Below are 23,198 nucleotides of genomic sequence, written 5' to 3' on the forward strand. Positions count from 1 at the left end.
GGCAAACAAGGATCCAGCCTCTTCTCTTAGAGCCGGATTAGAGCTGCCATGCTATCATTAGTAACACCTTGTTTTGTCAGTAAAGGTATCAGAGATGACTCAGAAAATACAGAAGCAGCAGCTCTCTTGAGTAAGAAGGTATTATTTTTACAGAGTCACTTTTCTGACCATAACAGCAGTTAAATGCTGGGTGTTGAAGTCCAACAGCTGTGATAAGGCTGAATTGTTTATTCAGTCCTAGAAACAGCATTGTCAAACCGTTCATCATTATCCTACAATAATAACATAGGCAGTTCTTCCTGAGTCTTCATTAAATACTCCTACTATTATTATTACTGTTATTAAGTTCACATGTGGTTTCCTCATATAAGGGACTGCTCACACAGGAAGGTTGCTGGCAATACCTCTTTAAATTCCTGGATTGAGGAAAAGGCAGAAGAGCTTCCATCCTGCAGTATGTTCTGCGCGCTGCTGGTTTTCATACTTAAATTCGCGGTTCACAGTAGTGCTGATTGTCTCCTGTGCCTCGGTGGGGAAGGGAGCGATGTGTTGCTGCTGAAGCACGATGCCTCCCACGCTTACTCTTGGGTTCCTGCCGCTTAAGCACACACCCCATGTTCCTGGCTCTGCCTTAAGGTACAATCTGTCTCCAAATTAGTGGGGAAAAAAAAACTTGAAGTTGAGAGGAGTACAATCAAGCCTCTTGGAAATTAGTTAAACACTTAGAAGGGTGTATTTAAAATAAAACTTTCTGCAATCAACAAAGTACAGCTTTCATCATGTGCTCCTGGTCAGACTTTTCCTCTTGATGGCCACTTAGCTGTTTCTGAGCAAGCTGTCTCATGTGAATTTCCCTCCTGTAAGTCGGTGCTTATTAACTCTTCAGCTGTGCTTTTCTTTGATTTTGTTTACCCTGTCAAAGCTTGCTGGCTTTTGTACATAGCTGCCATTCATCTAGTTCAGGTTTTGCAAATGCATATATGCAATGTTACATGCAATGTACAAATATATTCTTCAAAGAAGATGTCAAAACAAGTTTCAGCTCATTTTCAGCAGTATCTAATTATAGATACATAATTAATGAGTCTGACATTTATCTTTCGTAACACAAAAGACCATACTTAAAAATAAAAGCATTTCCTATAGTACATGTAATAGCTTAAGCATTAGTCTAAGAGAAAGAAGAATATCGTTTACAACATGCTATATTCTGAGGAAATAGAATAAATATTTCTTGGCAAATAAAAGATAGTCTGTTACTTCCCTTGCTTACAAATGAGAAGTGTTACACCTTGGTATCTAAAATGAATTACTGATATCCAGTTACTGAAAATTAGTGCTAAATCTTCTGTAGAAAGGATAGAAATGTCATTCATGTAATGCCATCTTTCTCAGAAAGCTTCTAGGTTCTGTGTCTACAGATGTTCTAGATCAAAGAGGTGGTATTTTCTTTCTTGTTTACTCATTTGATATTGGGTATAGACAGTGGCAGTCTTTTTGTTGGCATCTATGTTCTTTTAATATATTTTACACACTCAAAGCAACTTGTTAATTGACTAGCGGCTTAGAGCAAACTCCTCCAAAATCTTTATCTGCCATTTGCATGAAAGAGTGGCCATATTGCATACCAATGTGCTTCACTTGCTTCGAGTAAGTACTGCATATCTTCCTTTATTTCTTACAGTATGAAGTCATTTCATTTTGGACACTAGGAGTCTCATAATCCTGTAATGTATATTTCTGCTATATGATTTTGGTTTTCTTCCGTGGGAAGTTAGTTATAAGTCAACTACAGTCAGCCTTTTGCCTTAGAACAGTACCTGGCCTTTAAGGAGACAAACAGATATTTTGTCATGAATGAGTTAGTACGTCTATGGAACCTTATAATTCCTATCCTGTTTCTTTTATTAATTAGAAGCTGATGTACATAAAGTGGCAATGACACAGCTTCTGCATTGTTTTGTTTTATGAAGAAGTATGGTGAAGCTTGGATTTAACATTTCAACTGGTTTGACTTAGGCTTTGAAACTCATACTTCAGTGCAGTGGATGGGAGGTGGAAAGAGACATAAGTTCATATTTTTCACTGCTATTGTCTAAGCAGGGACACTTTCCCTGACTGACAAGGTCTCAGCTGATGAGATAATGGATATATCTTAACACTTTGCTTTGCAGAAATCTTATTGTTTGCTCTTACTTCCTGGCACTACTCAAGTGAGTCCTAAGAAAAGCATATGGTTAATATAATTTGTCTGACATAACTTTCGCAGCAACAGCGTGTAAGTTCAAGGCTCACTATTTAATATCTGCTTAATTTGAATTTGTTTATTAATTGTTTTTCATATCCAAATATAGTATCTAATAGGCATATTATCTTCTTGCATGTTGGAATGATAGTATATATTTTGGGAAGATTTAGACACTTTAGTTATAAATTTGTGATTGGCATTTGCAAGTAATCTGTATCTTCGAGTAATGGATATTTAAATCCAGATATATAAAAAAATTATACTGGGAGCAAGATCTCGAGTAGGGTTTTTTCTGTGTAAGTGGAAGGAAGAACAAGTCAGCATCCGGAAGAAAAATCCTCTCTTCTGCGCAGTATGGCATGTATGATGGTGGTGTGTATACATGAGTTACTACTTGCTGAAGTAAGGCAGAAACTTTTCCAGCTGTTACTTTGTCCTGTTTGTGTTACAGGTATTCAGGCCTGAAGGCGTTTAAACAACACGCAAATTGGTCTGTTATATTGCAATGACACAAAGAGCCCTGAGCATCCTTGGGGGCCCATTTGCAAACATGTTAAAAACATGTCCTTGCCCTGAAGAGTTGGCCATCTGAGCAATTATTAGAGGCAAGGGAAGAAAAAAGCGAAGTGCAGAGCTGAAACAGCTTTCCTGAATCTCTAAGTATGGTTTGGCACAATAACCCACCTTCCCTGAGCTGTTGTCTAAGAGAAGGGTCTAGACTTTCTCTTTTCACCCTGACTTCTCCTCTGTAGCTCGGGTTTCAGTGTCCTGTTTCATGAGCTGCTCCTATAAACAGACCCCAAAACAAGAGTTGCAGCATGAGGGAATGTACATATGGCATTCTGGAAGGGGCTCTGAAAAAGCAAACCAAACAAAAATCTTCACCTGGGACAGTCTCTCAGCCTGTCATTAGGGAAATAACAGGCAAATATGCTGTTCCCCTTCTCATCCCCTCTGCAGGTTGCTCCAGTCTTGGTTTCAAGCTCCTTGGTGTTTTCCCTTAGTCACATCTCCATAGTGTAACACCTGATAGAAAACCACCCCTTATTTTTCACTGGGAGTTACTATAAAGAAACAAATTTTATCCATTTGCTTTTAGCTGTAGACATTATGGTATGGTTTGGTTTATTTGCATGTGCAGATTTACAGCTCTTCCTACAAGCTAGCATTTTAGGTTTTGCTTAGTCCTTGTCTATCGTTCTTTTCAATTGTAGGTGGCTCTTTCTTTTTGATTCTGGGTGAAGCCTTAGTTAAATGCCTATTTAAGAACTGACGAGTAATTTAAAGGATTTAGGGGAACATTCTATGCTATTATATGCAAATACATGCCATGCATGGCTTCCTGTGTCATTAACCTGGCAGTCATTTCATGCATGACTCCCCATCTTATTAAGCTAGCAGTATGGAATATTTGATTTACTAAACTGCTATAAACTACTTAGTGTGCTAATATAGGAATATAACTTTAAAGTTTCTCTGAAATAACTGTCTTTGAAACAGATTCAGGAAAACAATAACATTATTTTGACAGCTGTGCTCAGTTTCTAAGTTCTATTTTAGTAAGCTTCATAGAAGTGGAAAAGAAATACCTGTGATTTGAATAAACCATACGATGACTGAAAATGGAAGCCACCAGATTAATTGGAGCCCTTAAGAATTCTGCAGGCATTGGAAGCGCAGTCTGTAACATACATGTAAGTGTTCAGTGTGCAGAGCTGGTCGGAGTTACCTACAGGCGTGTGCAGCTCTGAATGTAAAACACTTCTCTGACACTGGAAACTCTGCTTATACCCAAACTATTCCCCCATCCCAGGCTTTCATTACCATAGCAGCATTTGCTGGCCATGGGATTTACTGGGGGTGGTGGGGGAAGGAATGTTGTTGACTTGGTTCAATGCCAAATGGAGTAGGAATTATATATGCAGGATGTTGGATTCTTCCTTTAGTGTCCATTTCAGCTGGCATCTAATGTCATTCAGATAATTGCAAGCTACCCTCTCATCATTCAGCCAGCTGCATAGAACAAAACAAAGGGAAATTTAGGATCAAAAGGAAGGAATAGCAATTTAAAAGGCTTTTAAATGTTGTTTTCTGTCTTTCTCAATCAGTAATACTTAAAAGCCTTTAATTTATCCCACCCTTTATCCCCCTTCAGAGACATACACATACACTCAGATTTGTATGACTTTGAATGCTACTAGCTTGAATGATAATATGTGAGCACTGAGCTGCCCTCAAAAATGTCACAAGCCAGAAATGAGGTCAGATAATGACATCCAAAACCAGAGCAGAGGGAATAATTCAGCATCTTCTGCTAGTTTGATTGCAGCTAAGAGTGTGAATCATCTCCACTTTTATACCTCCTTTATGTTGAAAGTTCTCTAGTACAGTATGTGTGCTTTAGATTTGAAGCAGGCATATGAATTGCAAATGCAGCATAATGCCATACGTATAGTATGGGTCGTCAGAGACTTATTTACCTAGTAGGATAGTGATTTTGGAGGACATGTGCCTGTGCTCTGAGGTACTTAATGCATATTCACAGCTTGTGCCAATGCTCAAAGTGGGAGCTGTGAGGAACGTGAGCGCATTACGTGTGTAGGAAGGAGGGTGTGAAAGCACTGCTTGGACGGACGGGGGATGTATGTGTACACAGCTGGATCAGGCAGAACTGGCTGCAGAGAGTGTGCATGCATGTCAGAGGGATGCACAGATGACTTTGCTTAGCAGACCATAGTTAAAGAAAATAAAGGCTAGGTAATCTGTCCTATTCAGCATGTTCAGAACCCTGCTCAGCAGAGACCATGATCAGTGAAAAAACAAGTTCTGGACAGACTGAGATGTGGAAGCCTTGGAAAACATGCTTGGTGGCGTGGCCAAGAGGCCAAGGGCACACTGAAGAGTGGTTCGAGTCCCTCCAATTTGAGCTCTGGAGAAAAAAATCTCATATTTTTGCAGGAAATTGTGTAAATACCTTGTGTGACGCAGGCCTGTCAAAACAGAGTCAGTAGTTCTAAATGTAATAAATCTGTACACATTTTAGAACGAGGTTGTTTAATCTTATTGATTTCTTGGCTTAGCTCCCGTCCCTCTCTATGCTCATCAATCTTTTTGTTCCTGTATTGAAAGTTTTTTCTCTTTTCTGTAGACACCTGCCTTCATTTCCTTCCACCCTCCCCTCCTCTGTCTTGAGGGCAAAACTGATTTCTGGTTTGCTTTAAAGTGTCAATATGTATTTGCTTGCTGTGGTGGCAGATTATCTCTTGTTGAAAGTATTCTTTTCATCAAGATGAACTCTGCTTTGCTCTTCTGGTCTGTTTTATTTTCATTTGGATGATTAGGTCTCTGATTTGTAAATGCTTTTTGCTTTTTGTGCAGTAGAGGGTCCGTCATTTTTTGTCTGTTGTCAGCAAACCCTAGCTGGTGACTTGGAGACATGAGATAAAATGACCTCTGTGAGTTACTTTTGTGGGCATGTTTGGATAAGGAAAAGGGATTGTTTTGTTTTGTTGGATAGCCACAGGCCTCATCATTATAATTTCCCAGTTGTTCCATTCCTCATACTGAGAGCTTTAATCCTTGTTTTATTCTAGCAAGTACAAGAGGCATCCTCGTTTGTGTTGGCTGCACACAGAGATGGGTGCTGGAAAGGTGGGCAGCCAGGCTGTGTGAAATTCTTAGTTAGCCATTCACCATCAAGCTAACCCTATTAATTCCCCAGAAGAGAGGCTGGATAAGTGTTTCTGAATCATCCGGTCTCTCAGAGAAGCAAATTAATGGCCTTGAATACCACAGGATTACTACTTATGTCTTTGTAAAGTCAAGCTCTACAGCCAGGTGTTGATTATTCAAGAAACATCACGCTGACTGTAAACTAGGAAAAATCATCTATACACAGGTAAGTCAAGTCAGTAGTTATCATGTAAAGGTCAATTACCATAAATGTCCTCTGTTCATTTATCTGAGTAAACAAAATTATACAGAATTCAGCAGAATTGCAGCAGAATTGGTGTATAAAGAATACAGTCATGTGTCTCAGTTAATAGCCTACTACTTTTTTTGTTGTGAGTAAACTGATGTTTGAAGAACAAAGTGGCCAAAGGTGAATAAATAGTGTCTCTGACTACAGGCAGCTATTCAGGGTAGGAAAATAGGAGTCAGTGATGCAGTATATGATGTAGTGATTGTGGGTGAGCAGAACAACATCAAATAGGCAGTGTGAACCTCAGTGTCGAAAGCTTTAATGACAAGTATTATAAATGCTTCTAAGCTGGAATGTATCCCTAACAACTACAGTATTACAGTCAGGCTTTGTTGGTTTATATATATATTTATATATATATATATATATGTAACATTTTTTTTTCTTTCCCCCCTGTTCTTGTGTGAATAGCCCACCCAAACATAAGGCACTTACGGGCTACTGTGTGAACGAAGCATGCAACAGAGCAGATTCAGTTAGAAAACTTCCCGTGGTGGGGCTGCTCATTCATCCGAGTAGTCCATGCAAATAGTTCAATTTGACAAACTTCTTTCTGGAAACATGTAAAGTTTCAGGCTGGTTTCCTGCTGATTCACCCACGCAGCTCACTGGAAGCATGCCAGCTACAAAGTGAGATGCAAAGGATGTGGAGGTTGTTTGGCGGTTCTGCCAGGTGGGCTACCCTGGGTCTGGGGCTCCCAGACTTCCAGGCTACCACTTGCAAGCCAGGGCCTGGGCTGCCAAAGGTGTGAGACAGCCCACCAGGCAGCCTGGGCTGGAGCAGCATTCACATCCTCTTTTGGAGAGTATTTCAGAATTGATGAGCAGAATAAATTCATCTCAGGAACGGCAAAGTTCTCTTTGAATGTGTTCTCGTTTCCTGCTTTAAAAGTGGATGAGACAAGGGCAGGAAAAACAGCTGAAGGACAGAGAAGGGAGCATTACATCTTTTGATTAATGTACAGGTTGCATACCTATTGCTAAAATTAAACCTGGAAAAACATTTTTGAAGAAAGTTGTGATGCTCACTCTCCTTGTACAGCATTTTAGGCCTAGAAACCAAAAGAAGGCAAGACAAAGCTGAAGCCTTTTTAGGCATGAGAAAATGGCACAGATTTAGTTAAATGTGTGCTGTTAAATCAGGTTAACTAATACAGAAGAACAACTATGGAGAACATACTTTTATAGGTCTAAACCCTAATTTTACTAACTCAAATCAGAGGAACTGGGATGGCAAGCTGTACAGTTTGAAACACAGCAATGTTTCCCGGGAAGCCACCCTCTGGTTCAGCGATTAGTCAGGATGCAGTGGCCAGCCGTCACCATCAGCAAGCAGCTGTCACACCCTTTGGCTGAAACGGTGCTGTTTCTGGCTGTACAGAGCAGTTCACAGCTTGCTGTTTTATTCACTGCTTGCATTTGCTAGGTTTTGTGGATTGAATTATTCATGTGGTAGCAATTGTCAAATGATCGAGGCCAGAGAAATTCATTTTCTTGCAGGACCCAACCTGATGTGGCAGCGTGCTGTTATGTACCACACCAGAATTAGCAGCTGCTGCTTTTTAGAGGCAATGCTTGACTGATGTACCGCTAGAACGGCTGCTGCCAAGAGACAGCTCTGAATGTTGCAGAGGCAGCTGTTTGCCTGGAGAAGGTGGTGACATTGGTTTGCAGATATGAAGTTGATAACAAAACCAGAACTGCACCAAATTAATGAGGAAATGGGGACTGATTTGGTTGTGAGTTTTGTAGCAGATTCTCCCTGTACCTGGTACTTTCCCATGTTCCTCTTCTCTGCCTGCTGTAGGCCACCACTCTTGGCTAAGGCTGTAGCCATGTCAGGGCGGATACCTCTAGTCAAGTCACAGATGTGACTGGACAAAGCTACAGTTTCCTTGTAACAGCAAAATGCACGGTTGTTCAACACTTGCACTTCAGTTTAGTGGTCACCCTGTGAGTAATCAGAGAAGCCATGAATGTGGGGAGGCAGACGACATTGCAGAGGAAGCCCTGCTCCTGTGCACAGCAAAATAACGCGTTTACCATCACTCTCCACTGATCGCTGGAGACATGTGAAAACTTCAATACAAAACATCACTTCAAAACATCATATTCCTCTAACTTCTCCAGAGCCACCGCTGCTTTTCTTTTCCTCCTCTTCCCCTTCCTACCTCCACATACTTTCACAGAAGAAAATTTTGTAAAAGGCCAAGTGAAAAGTAGATTTTGCTCCAAAATCAATGGACTATGCTTTATGCCTCAGAAAGATACATTCAGACAACAGGACTTGGTCATACTCAAAATTCAAGTCAAGCTCCCATTCATGGCAGGAAGAGTCAGCCCCTTAGCTGTTGGGGTTTTACGTGCCGCAGAAATGCTTTCAGGCCCATAGGGTCTTGCTGCTCTGATCCACCCAGGAGGAATCCTATGGGAGAATCCCAGAGCAGAGGTGGAATTTGCATTTGGGATCAAACATAAAAGGAATTCTGAATTGTAAGATACCTAAGCTATCATTACTCCTGTAGAAAAAGGCTCTCTGATACTAGATGGACTCTTTAATCTAGTAGAAAAGGGCGTAATGAAACTATGTTGCTAGAAACTGAAGGCAGATGTAATTGGTTTATACAGTGAGAGTAATTAATCAATGGAACCGGAGAAGGTAAAGATTCTCTTTTGCTTGTAATCAGGGTGGAAATTCTTTCTATACCTCAACTGCAAGTAAGGGGCTTGAGACAGAAATAATTGTGCTACATCTTTAGCCTATGCTATGCTGGAAGCCCCATACAACATGTTTCCTACTGAACTAAGAATCTATGAATGATTGCTATTAAGTTTTGCCCTTTTTCTGGACTAGTGGTTATTTTGAAAGCAAAATGGGAGGGAAATCCTAAACTTCAGTTTGAAATCACAAATGAGATTTTACTCTGTTACAAGTTCTAAGATTTATTAAAACAAACAAACAAAAAGTTAATTTCAGTGTAGTTTAAAAAGATTGTTTGTTTTTTTGTTTTTTTTTTTTTTTTTTCTCCAAGAAAACACAGTATTTTTAGACTGTTTAGCAAGAGTCATCCATAACGGAATAAACAGAAACAAAGCAGACCACAAAACCACCTTTGTCAACATTTCTCCTCTCTCATTCATATGGCAATATTTGCAGTCAATGTAATCTAAACCAAGTGTAATGGTTTAGGTGCTGTTGCATTGCATTCCTCATGATCACAAGAAACTATAATCAACACTTCTGCTTTCCCCTCCATTTTAATAATAAAAACTAGCAATTCTATTTAAAATAGCTCTAAGTGGCACTACAGACCAGTGAAACATTGTTTGCCTTTCAGATTATGAATTTGTGGAGGGTTTCTTGATTATCCCTTTTCTTGGTAATATCATATAATTAACTTAGCAACATTCTGAGTTTTAATAAAGATTTGTGTATTACTGAATTATACAAACAAGTTTCATTTTTCCAGGTCTGCATGTAGGAGAAGTGTTAGCAAAAATAAATATTCTAATGACTTTTGTCAAAACAAATTGCTAACAATGTCTTCACTATTCTGCATGTGAGAGCTACTTGTAGCATTCATTAATCTAACAGTTTATGATTTTGATTTCCAGATGGAATGATTAGCATTTCTAAGCTTTTTATATTCAAACTGCAAAAATAATCCTTTTTCAGGGGTCACTGGAGGCAGATAATTTAAGTCTAATACTTTGCTCAGTTAAACATGGTGGTTCCTATGTACAGTTGTTCATTTAACATATTCTTTCTGATGCCTTTGTTTCGAATGTTATTTAAAAACTCCATTTGTCATATGAAACAGTGGAGTCAATTGGCATTATCCCAAATATCTATGAAGGTAATGTCTACAGTTTTAATCGTTTCTTTTGTCTTCCTATCTTCCTTCCTGACCAAGAGTTCCATGTCTCACAATTCTGCAAAACTATGAAACTCCTGAAAGGACTGTGGCAGTTGCACACCCCTCTCTTTCTAGCTTCCCGCCGCAACCTCTTCTGGTGTGGAAGGTGCATGCATACCCCCAATCCTCTTCCCCAATACCTTCTGCCTCCCCTGCTAACAGCTACTTTTGTTTAATTGTCTGTCGGTTAGCTAGGAGAGGGGAAGAAGCGCCAGAGAGTTGGGAAGTTTCTGGGCGCCCACAGCCAAAGTGGGGGGTGCTGAGAAGTTTCTGGGTGCCCATAGCCAGAGTGGGGGAGCAGAAAAACTTCTAGAATGCCCACAGCGAGATCTGACACGCATATAAACGGGACTACCTGCCGAGGCATGCGCTCGGCGTGTCCTCTTGGAGAAGCGGGCCAAGAATGCTGTCGTGGAGAGCCCTCCCCTTAGGCAGGGTCGCTGCCTAAGGTGATCTCCTGGGACTGGGACTGCCTCACCACACCATGTGGGTGAGTGATAACCAACGTACTTAATAGTTCCTTACTGCATAAGTGAGTGTATTTTCCTTGCCGATTCCCTCGCAGGATGTGTGGGTGCTTTTCCTCACTAGACAAAGTGAGGGCATTCCGTGCTTAAATATGAGCATGTGTATTTGTTTCCTGAAGTCAGGGATGGCTCTGACGTTGTTTTTGTGAGCCACGTGTATGCACACTGTGGATTTCCATTGTTATTATTTCCTGCACCCCAATAATTTCCTCAACTGATATCTGGACCTGTATTTATGTTATTGGAGTGCTAAAGCCATGTTCCTTACTGGTTAATTTGCTGCACCTTTTTGACCAGAATAACAGCTTGTTTTGGACCTTGTTGTCCACCTTAAACTAACTTTGGGCTGCCTCCATGACAAGGACTATATTACATTTTTTCAAAAAATATGTAAAATATGTAAAACAACTGTTCTTTGAAAAGTGACACTGAATTCTCTTTGAATAGCACTGGAGATTTATAATAGTGAATAGTTTCCCCGAAGTAACTTCTAAAGTGGTATCACTGGGAAAAGTGTTTATTTTTCTAGGTTTTGTGTGTGAACGGAATACCAATATATTGTGACTGATTGCAAAGCGGCTTCATTTTTATCAGTTGCAAGAGTAGAGAGAAATGGGTGAAGCTGACTACACTTTTAGATTTAAATGACAGGTGTTAAATAGGTGGGTATGTTGTAGAAACTTAGGCTTAGCTTTGTTCTTTTCAGCCCAGTTCTTGTACGTATTTTCCTTCAGATCATCTGCCAGAGGCACTGGTGACAGATCTGCAAGTTTTATTGCTCTGTAAATTCTAGTGGCTTCCATTTCTCCTACAAGTAATATCAAGTCTTTCCTTCAGTTTGAAAAGTTGAGATTTTTAGTATTCTGTTTGAATAATGTTTGAGTATTTTTTTTGCTAGTTCCTAGTTTTAAATTCCTATCCATATTCTGCTTAATGGAGAAACTGGGCAGTGATGCTGTTGAACACGTGCCTGTTGCCATGTCAGTTGTCTGAACAAAGAAATTCCTTCCTTGCCCCAAACAGTTCCCTTGAAATGAGAGTTGTGTATTAACCCCCCTTGAGATAGAAGCCAGCTGCTCTTCCACCATGAGAAATTTGTGTCTCTGGGATTTACAGCAGTTTGTAATTTAAGCTGAAATTAAATTCTTCAAACTAGGTGACATGTTGTTGCATCAAATCTGACGCACATTCAGCTGTTACATGCTAACCAGTGCTGCAAGCGCTGTTGAACAAGCCTGTTAAAATACAGAGGCTATTTTGCAAAGTAGCCCAAACAGCACTTGTTGATCTTGGTTGTGGTCAACAGCCTGAGGACTGATGACAAACCAGCCTGTGCAAAATGCTGAGTGATGCTGCTGAGGCAGTGGGGATACAAACCTTTCCCCTCGCAGGAGTCAGCAATAAAGTTCGTAGCAAAGTTGCAGCAAGTGGTCAAGTTCACAACTGGGTTGCTACAGCAGTACACTGTTGAAAGGAATATAGATTTTTATTTTCCCTGTCCAAAAGAGTTAGCTATGAAATTTCTGCACCCCTGTAGATTCCAAAGGAAGGATGCTGACTAGATGGCTCAAGAGAAGGACGGATAGGAAGGAGAACCTGCTGCTGCTTCAGGTGTTATATAAAATTTTGACAAGCTGTGTGCCTTTCTTTTCCTATTTTTAATGCATCTAATTCCCATTTTTACAGAAATCTGTTCAGAATTTAGTAAGCTGATGTCATAAAAGTGCTTTCAGGCTCTGCTAGGTGGCTGATAAATATCTGATACTTTTAAAAGCTTTTGAATGTGAACTGGGTCATGCACACAAACACATAATGTAAAGAAGAAACATAACAAGAAAATAATGAATTGATAAATGTAAAGAACCTGATTACTCCCTGATACATATCAATACATATTCACTGCCTATCAGTGGGCTTATAGGCAGTTTTATCAGCATTAAATTTCTATAGCAAAGAAGATTGGGTCCCAGATCTTTCTAAATTCTGCATAAAAGGAAGAGTCAAATAGGCTGCTCAAATCTTGAGAGGATCAATTTTTTTTCTTTTAAGTCTTTCGAAGGGCCTGGCAGCATTGCTCTATTTGAATGGGCCAAATACTGTATCAGTTTTAGTGCTGTAAGTCCAGCATAACTTTATTGATTTAAGTGGGGTCTGTAGATTATAAATACATGAAGCTCAGAATCCATCCCAGCATGCTGTAGGCTGGAGACTTATATTTGCAGAAGTATCCCACAGGCACTGATAACTGATCAGTTCATATTTTGTTTTGCACAAATTTTATTACTTCATTTTTCTGTGTTTTCCCTTCCTCTTTATTGACTTTAATTAAATTTTCCTTAGGGTTTGCATGCCTGGCAAACTTTGACTGCTTCAATGAGTAATCCTGTTTACTCATCACATTATCCCAGCTCTACTTTAGGGCTGAAGTGTATATTTTCTTAAATTCCATTGGAACTATAGCTATTCCGCATTATGATGATACAAAGAACTGTTCTTGTGAAAAGAGGCAGCAGCTTGTGTGGCCAGTTTGAAGAACTACATTCAAAATTTTACAGCTCTGAAAACAGGGTCTTTTGATGACAAACTTTGTAAATGGCCTAAGAACCAACACTGTCTTCCCTCACGTTCCGTTTGAAATTTTTTAAGTTTTTAAAGCAGGAAGGTTTTGGTAACTGTCACTCGCATTGGAGGTTGCATAAGAAAATACAAAAGGTTTTATCCACAAGCAACAGAACAGCTAATGGAACTGCTAGTTAAGTTTAGTTCATTTATATAATTCTATGTACTACGGTTTAGGCTTTTTATTGTTGTCGTTGTTGCTTTGGTTTGTTTGTTTGTTTTTGCCAAGTGATGTTGAAAAGATGGTGTGTTTTTTAGAAAGCCTGATCAAACATTTACTAGGTCTAGTATTTTCAGTTTAATGAGGGAAATATTAGCAACGTCTTTTAAAATGTTTGTAAATTTAGGGATTTTTTTTCTTTTCTTGTGAGACCCTGAAAAGAAACAGTGAAAAGTTAAATGAGATAAATAGAAAAACTGTTAATGTTATTGACTTTTCAGAGAGAACTCTAATGGGATTAGGAGCAGTGAAGAACTATCTCTTAATTCTCACATTCTGTAAAATTAGCATTCTAAATTAAAAATGATGAAGAGCACACCCTTCTGGCACAGCAGATGAGCTTTAAAGACAACACATTTACATTTATTTAGTGTGTATGTTCACAATTATTCTTAAAAGTCTTAAGAAAGAGAGTTAATTTGTTCCTGAGGAAGAATATTGGTAACTGAATTTTAAAATACAAGCAAAATGTATTCATAATGTATTCATTGTTAAGACCAAAGGGAAAACTTTTTTTTTTTTCTCTAGTACTTGAACATATATGTTCCTATATCTGATTTGGTTGTCTGGTTCTAACACAAGCAAACTCATTAAGTTAGGAGACAGGAAAGTAAAAATACTTCTTTAATAAATGCAGTTATTAATTTTGTGGAATTCCAATGAGTGTGAGAATTAAATACACATGTTGATACCTCTGTGTATACAGTTGCAGCTAATTTGCAGAATAAAGTTCTGAAAATTAGTTTTCTGACTAATGAGGAGAAATTTCATGATATAATGGCAGTTCCTTTAAGTTCTTGGCCATTATTTGTGTAAGAAAAATAAGTTTGCTTTTTTAAGGCTTTATTATAAAAAAACTATGTTGATAACATTAGAGTTGTGGAGTTCAGCTCTTGAGTTCTAGAAAATATTTTTATCTTTTCAGTCTTAAAATGTCTTTTCTACGCCATTGTGCCTCTAAAAGTCCAGGTCTATACTTCTTAAACTTTTGTCCTGCCATCAATATCTGCCATAAATTTAAATTCATTAATGAACTACAGTTGGTCAGAAATCACTCAGTAATCCTCAGGAATAGTGCTGATAAGGGCAGAAAGAGGTGATAGACATGAGGAAGAAAAATGACAGTGACATTAGCATCTCTTCAAGTGACAGGATGCTTTTTTTTTACTCATGAAGTTATTTCAGTGCTAGGGGAAGACTGGTAGGAGTTACTCATAATGGCAAAATCAAGTGTATACATAGATGTTTGCAAAATCAGAGCTACAATGATGGAAGCCTAGAAACTTCTGGTAGGAACAGGAGACCTGTCTTTCTGAACAGGATGACTTTGGCCAGAATCTTCAATACAATTTTAATAGAGAATAAGTTAATTTCCGCCATCACTTTCTGCACTGGCTATTTCCTTTCTGGGATTATTTATCAAGTAAACTAGGATTTTTCATTCTGCTCTGCTTTAGTCTTGGGAAACTTCAGTGAGCTGCTGCCCTGGGAAGTGTTTCAGGTACCAGCACAAGTGCATGAAACCTTCTTACTGGAGTGAGGGACTTGTGAGACGGAGATGTAATTATCTGAGAGATCCAGGCAAGTAACCAAGTTTCTAAGTAGTTTTAGTTTTTCTAGTAAAGTGCTTAGTTGCTACTAAAAGTTGCAGACATGGGAGCAACCATACTGTAATGTTATTCAGAATATGGGAGCTGTCAGATTAGAATGAGCTTTACTTAGAATTATGAATACAGTTTTCTAAACTGAGGTGACAGCAACAAATGAATGAATTGAAATCCTCAGCTCATATGAATTACATTCTTTTGTAGACACTGTAGAACACCAACATTTGTACAGAGTTTTGTAGACAAATATTCCTCAGCATAATTCCTTGCTCATGTAGCATCTAGTAGTTACATTGCATTTGACAGAGCTTGTGCTCATTCTTCTGTTGGCGAATAGATCACCTGGTAAATGTTTCCTTGAGCTTGAATCTAGTTGGTATATTTTAATTTCTGTTGTTAAATACGTGTGTGGAAATATACAATATCACATTAAAAAAAAAAAAAAATCAAATATCAGAATTGCTTTCTTCCAAATCAGATAAGTAGGAAATCCTATTGAAACTGCTCACCATTTTGATATTGTCCTGGTCAGACTTGCAGAAAGAAACAGGAATAAAATAGCGGCTTGTTTAATGCTGGCCTGCATAATTTACAGGACTTTCATGAGATCTCCTGTCAGTTCACGTTAACCAGAAGTCATTGTTTCCACTGGAAACATTGACAACTAGAAGCGTTTGGTTGCACTGGGCCTCATTACTTATGTTTTGTTACCTTGTGATAATGCTGTAATAGGTCATTACTGTTCTTGTTATAGAGTTAGGTGATGCATAGTGTCTGTTTCCATTGAAAATGTTTGTGTCTTGAAACTACAAAGCCTCGTCACATCATTAAAGTACAGTTCTAGGAAGAGGAAAAGCATATTTACTGGAAACAATCAAGATGGAATGGCATCTGTATGTTTGTGAGTCCATCTTTAACGTATTAATGGCAATATAAAAAATGGGCAGTTTCTGGCACCACTGGTGGTGGTGAGGGAGACTCGGTCCAGCATGGACCCTGCTATTTTTGTGGAGGGCATGAATTTTCATTACTGTTGCTGTGGTGCTGGTAAAAACATGGGAATAGGCTGGGTGACTTGAGTTCTGCTTATTTCCATCTCAGCATTTAACAGTGCTTAAAGACATGGTTAATCTCTCTCTGGTTTAAAAATGATAGTGTAAAAAATTCTCTTGTAATAGTGTCTACATTAAACTATACATGATGAAAGCTTTTTAGAAAAGAGATTTTTAATGGAAACACTGCTGCAAAATTTATTATAGTGGCTCTGAAATTGCACCATTATAGTAAGGGTTAAGGCTCAATTGTTCACTCTTCGGCAGCAATAACTTTCACATTGGAATCTGAAAATAAACCCCTCTGAATAAAATGACACTGAAGACTTAAGTTGTTTTCTTGAGACAGCTACCCTTTTTGTACAGAAGCTATTCTGAGGTCTTGTACTGTAGTTCTGCTGAAAAATTACACTGGCTTGCCAAATATCTTAATGACTTTTCTCTCAGCAGTTGGTAATGGTGAAATGTGATTCTAGTAACCATAATGTCTCTCATAAAACAATTGCATACAATATGTAGTGTACTTCTATTTTAGTAAGCACTTGCATCGGGCTTGTACTGCCAGTAGCCATTTAACATTTCACAGCAAACTGCTTACCAGTCCTTCAAGTGTAATATTGCAGAAACAGTGAAGAAATGCGTGATTAAAAGCATTCACTGAGAGTGGACCATTTAGTACTACCCTATCTTGCAAGATAAACCAGCCTTCACATATGTAGGCGCTCATCATATAAATGACAGTTCTATGTGGTCATTTAATTTTATGATCTCAATTCTCGCATATATTGCTAACATAAATATAGCGTTCTCCTGCAGGGAGGTCTACTGGGTGTTATAAAATCAGTAAGACCTCAATGGGTTCAAATGGACATCTTTTATAATTATTGCTATAAAATTTCTTGACAATGCATTTTGTTGTCCAATGGGTAAAGAAAATGATTTTCTGAAAGAATGGGTTTTGACAAAGAGAAGAGCAGATCTTAGGCATTTGTTCCCGCATTCAAGCATATTTAAATTACCTCCCTTACTCTTACCTTTTGGAATAACTTTTTACAATGAGACTCCAGTCAGTACGTGGCTGAATTTTCAGTGGTTTTCTGGTGAGGAGAGACAGCGTAGAATATCTAGGGGGAAAAGATTAATTTGCTGTTTAATGCAATTAAATTCTATTTGCCAAACAATTCTTTCCACATGCCCTTGAAGAGACTGGGGAATCTGAAACAGGATGAGGGCAATAAACATATTCCCAGAAGTGGCTTTGAGGAAAAGGAACAGACCCATCCATGCTGGAATTCAGGACAGTACTATTGGCTGCAAATCATGAGGGAGACCCTGTTACATCTTCCTTATGTTTCTCAAAATGTTTCACTTTGACCTGTGTCTGGAAAGAAATTTCTATTCCTCTTTTTTTTTTTTTTTCCCATGCCATGATAAAAAGGACATTAAGTTTCTTTTCAAAGGCTGAATAGCAAAGTTTCTCTTTCTGTGTTTGAAGTGCCTCTGGAACTTCGACTTTGCTGCAGAGTGGCTGCATCACAGAAGCTGAAGTCAGAAGGCTTGGTACTGGTGTCTCTTTGGAGGTGGAGACGCTTGGAAGTTATTCAGCTGCTTAGAAGTTATTCAGCTGCCTCAATTTTATGTAAAATATCTGAGGCAGTTGTTTTGGAGTAGTAGTGAATTTTGCATCCATCAAAACTGAGTGGCATCTGAACCTGTATGGACAGACTGTATCAGTATCTCCATCCTATTACTTTCCATATCGAAGCTTTTTTTTTAAATGTCCATCATATGTCATGGACAGAGAGGCAGTTTTCTTCTGGGTTGGCGATACCTCATGGATTTAAGTGAAATTACAATGATTGATGCTAGCTTATGATCTAGTTCCTCTTGGCCATCTTGGAATGGGCAGGTAAAGTCTACAGCACTCAGATGTTCCCTATCTTGCTCCCTTTGATTTTCATTATCATTATTTTTTTTTACAGTAAAGTGTATATCTTGGGTAGAAACAACTTTTTAAAGCTGTGCGTGCATTCATGTTATTTGATTGCCCAGTGTCAGTAACTGTGGGATTCTGATCTCTGAAGGGTCTGGTAAGTGCTGCGGTATCACATACATAGTACCAACAAAAATTTAAAACTAAATGTGCCTTGGAGCAGGCAGTGCAAGAGCAGTTCGCGTTTACCCCAGGAGTTAATTGAGTGGTTACTACATAATTATAGTAATGAAGTTATAAGTTTGCAGTTGATAAATAACTGCACAGTAACCTTTGATAAGATTTAGGTAGCAAATAAGTTAACTTGTTGCCACTACAGTGTTCATTAGAAAAAGGTCTAGACAAAGGCAAAGCAAACAGTGTATTTATTGATTTATCTGGGTTTTGGATGTTGGCAGCTCATATTTTGGACACATTTTTCCTATGCAGTTCTGTAACCATTATATTAACTTTTTTTTTTTCTTTTCTTTTCTGCTTACCTGAAATGAAAGCCAAATGCCCTCAAATACATTTACTTTTGAAGTAATTAAAATAAGGTGTCTACTGACCATAGCAAACAAGCAAACATGCTCTGCATGAAAATGAGCAATGATAAGGAAAAAATTGTTATGCAAGAAAATAGTAAGGGAAGGGGAAAAAAAGAGATTGCAGTGGCATTTTCTTAACTGGAACCTTAGCAAACCTAATCAATTATTCTGAGCCATCTTACACACAAATATGTGTTAGCTGCTATAGCTTGGAGTTATTTGTTAAGATTGTCAGAGTTTTGTATAAAGTGTCAAAGCCATCTTTTTCAATCCATGTTCTAGGAAGAAATAATTTACAGGAATCCCAAGCATTTTGGAAAGTTTTAAATTGTATAAAAAGGTTTCCATGCCTCTTACAAGCATTACTGATTTTCTCATATTCATGCTTGGGTGGGTGGACAAAAATAAAGGTAGGTAAATGTGTAATTCCTAAGCAGAAGTAAAATAGAAAGAATTAGGTGAAGAACAGGGTTCTCACCTAGAGCTAGCTGAGAAAATGTAAGTAGTTTGACTGAATTCTAAACTGATTTATTTATTTTAGGTGAGAAACGTTCTGCTTGTTAAAAGCATACACTACAGGTATTCAGACAGAAGATTTCCAAATATTTAATCCTGAGATTAGAACATGTAGGTTCAGACTACATACATTGGTTTTGTTGTAAGGCAGCAGCCTAGCTTGTTCTTCTTGGGTAAGGGTGGTTGTTTGCTACACACAACACCCTGGACAGAGGTTCTCAGTCCCAGTTTGCTGAGGAGCTTCTGGTGGTGACTGTTTCTGCAGGACGTGTTCAACTCTCCCAGACTGCGTTCACGTACTTTTGCTGCCGTGCCCAAGGGAGGTGCATGGTACTAGTCCACCCATGTGAGGTTTCCTAGTCTAAGCTGAGAAAGATGTTTGGCCACTCTAAACAGAGCTTGGTAAACCACTTGTGTCCAGTTGTAACGTTCATGAATGTTTGCACAAATATTCACAAAGCATCCTACTGTTAGAAACCCTTGTGAATAAAATTGTGTATGCTGAATGTTTATAGAAGCCAGTAATACAGCTAATAAATTTATATTTTTTATTATTTGAATATGCAGTTCCTCCAGCAAAGCTGGATCTTACAGCCATTTCCCTAACAAGCCATTCATGCTTTTCTGACAGTGCTTGGTAGGAAAGTGAGTTTTCCAGCTTTGATCTGGAGATGGAAATGTCCAGACTCCAGTAAAACAATCTACATTCTCTATGGGTTTTAGAATTTAGCACTTTTAAGATTTATTTATTTTTTCCATTCCAGTGAAGGTAATTCTGCAATGGTGACTTCCACAGATCTCAGCTGTGGCAATATGATTTCAGACATTGGATCCCAGATCTTGGGACCCTGGTTGCACAGACTGTTAGTATTCTGGAAACTTTTTTTTATTCAGTGAAAATTGCCGAAGTATTGTTGGTCTGTATTGTCAGAGTCAAACTCTACTTAATATATACTAAATGCTTCTGTTTGTTGGCTTATAGCCTGTCTTTGCTGTTATTTCACAGGTAAAGAATCTCCTTTTAGTGTAGTGGCTGCCCTCAAATCTTTGACTTGACAGTGCTCAACACGTCTCCATCTCTGCAGTTTATTCCAGTTGCTGCAGTGCATATGTATGGCAGCTCTCATGGTCAACAGTGCGGAAAGAAAATAGGATCAGTCAGTCCGTAGGACAGTACAGAATCAACCTTCAGTTGCATTTTGTTCTGGGAGTTTCTTGAGTCTGTTAAACTGCATGAGGTAACAGGGGGTTTGGAAGCCCTAATGATTCTTTAGATTTAGAAAGTGTGCATTGAGGATTATCACTGAAACTCTCTGAAGTCAGTAGACAGACTTCAGTGGATTTTGATGGGCTCAGATTGGTCCCACAGGGAATTATGATGATTTTGTGCATACACACTGCTTTTCAAATGACTTGCCTTTTGGGTCTCTGGGGATATAAAATATTCCCAAAACACTTAAACATCCCAGAAGAGGAAAAAGAACCATTTCTGTTTATACTTCAGTGACCTTACTTGGGTTTTATGCAATTTCTTGAAAAAGTTTGAAAATAATAAAGAGGCAGGCATTCTTTTGAAGCATCATAAAAAATAAAAAAGGTATAAAATAATCTGTAATGCAATTACAGCAATTTTCATGTAACAAAAATGGACTGCCTTTACAATGAGTCTATCTTTGAGTCTAAATTAAAACCACAGAAGCAAAGTCCAAAAGAAAAGACATCCAAACAGGCTCCACAGGACTCCTGCATGCATTTCTGCTTGATTCAATGTCTCTTACTTGTATAACGTGTCTTGCACATGCCTGATCTTATATGAAAGACTCAGGACTTATACTGCAGAAGTCTGAGAATCAGCTTGGAGTAATTGTACTGAAGTCAATGGCCCATATCTTGCCACCAGTTCTTAAATAGAACTTCCAGTGGATTTCAATAAAGACTTTTGCTTAAAAGTCAACAACACAGCATGATTCAGGGAAATTACAAGGCTGCAAGCAAAAACGTTAGTTTATTTTTCCTTTTCCTTTCAGAATACCTTGTGTTCGGTTCTATAAAATAAGATTATTACAAGTGATTCAAATCCGTATGGCATCAGAATTGGATCTTAGAGTTTTCAGTAACGTGCTGAAGCTTCACTGACAGTAAAACTAAATAACTTTTAATTAACACAGATTGAGAACATGTGAGGGATATATCCCTGTGTTTCTTTCCAAAAATCCTCCTTTTTGTCGTCTTTGCTTAATTTTAAGGCTGCATATGAAATGAGTGCCAGAAGCACGCCATGAATCCTCAGGTCACTGTTTCTGATGGGAGTTGGAGGCAGAATTAGATGATGTGACCGAGTGAAGTGCTGCACATTGTGCACTTGTGTGAATGTGATTGTGTTCTGATGGCATATATTATTGTAATCACACAGAAAATTATGGAGTTGCTTCAGTGGAAAGCTAGTGTAAGTGGCATCAGAAGCAAGGACAGGTGTTTGGGCATTTCTTTCTCATTTTCCTTGGTATTTTTCAGCTACATGCCTTCCTTGTGACTGCTAGCAAATAGGACAGATTGGCAGCTGCTCTTAGAACTCAGTTTTCTTCATGGCCTTTTAATACAGATAAAAATGTGTTTTCCTTAAGTGTGGGTGTTATAAAACAGAGAGAGCAGATCTCCTTTACCTTGATAAGAAAATCATACAAAGGCAACCGTATGCTGGAGAAGGGTACTGTGTGCAGGCAAGGATGCCAGCTGATAAGGTGGGGTGGAGTGTGTATGGTAAAGAACAGGTGGTCAATGGACAGGTCTAGATGCATAAAAATAGTGCTCCTGTGTAATGTGTAGGAAATGCTGTTTTCTCATTCCTTTTAGACATTAGGCCTAATCCTGGTTTTGCTAATTTAATAGACCATATTCTTGGGGGACTCTGTAAGCAGTTTCCTGTGCTCAGACTATGAAGAAGAGATGTAATCTAGCTGCAAATGCTCACTGAGGAGTCCTCCTCTGGTAGGAGAACTCTCTGTTGACTATTATTAGGCCAAATGTGGGTCTGTGCTTCTGGTACACTTGTATAGCTCTGCAGAGACAATATAACAATGACGTCTGTAGAAAATGAACAGTGTGTACTTCTCCTCTGTCACATAGGCTGCCTTAATTCAGTGAAGCATCTCTGCTCCCATTTGGAGGCACTCTTACTCCTCCAAACTGTAATCTAAATTTTGTCTGGAATATTATTTATGTTCTTTCTACATAGGTTTGAGTCAGTATCAGGAACAGAGAGAGAGAGCCATCTTGTGGAAGATTGCTTTAATATCATCCAGTTTGGGTTGTCAGGCACTTCAGAAGCTCTAATTCTGTAGACCTTATTTTTGTAATGAGAGACCTCAAATGAGGACAAATGAGTGTCCTATAATATTTATACAGATGTGTCAGCTTCTTCACAAAGGCACGTTAAGTGGCAGGGAATGATACTGCTCCAACATTTGGCTGCTGGCACTTGATACGTGTGAACAGCATGTTCTTTCGCCCCATCTTGAACTATATAATCAGCAGTTTCTTCTCTTCTTTCCATATTGCTGCTGTGCACAATTTAGATATTAAATATGTCTTGATTTGCTTTGTAACAGACTGTAAATGAAGCCTCACTGCCTCATCTTGGAAATGTGCTGTGGAAGTAAAGTTGAAAATAATATTTTTCCCTCCGTCATTACTGCTTTCCATTGAGTAAATGCACTATTCTTTCAGACTACAGCAAACATTAAAAAGCTGTTCTCATCTACAGGTTCCAGCCTGAGATGTGCAAAATGCTTGTAATGAAGCTGCAAGCTATGTGAAAACAGAGCAACAAGATCTATGTAGCAGAGAGGGGCTCCCGCTTCAAGGAGAAGAAAAAAAAAGCACAGAGACCATGTTTTTGGTAAGAACAGTTGATAAGGGTCTAGGAATTCCTGAGCTCTTGAAAAAGGGTAAATGAAGATGGTGCCTGATGTTCTAGCTTCCTTTCCTGAA

The sequence above is a fragment of the Columba livia genome, chromosome 9, assembly GCF_036013475.1.
Source record: "Columba livia isolate bColLiv1 breed racing homer chromosome 9, bColLiv1.pat.W.v2, whole genome shotgun sequence".
Taxonomy (NCBI): Eukaryota; Metazoa; Chordata; class Aves; order Columbiformes; family Columbidae; genus Columba; species Columba livia.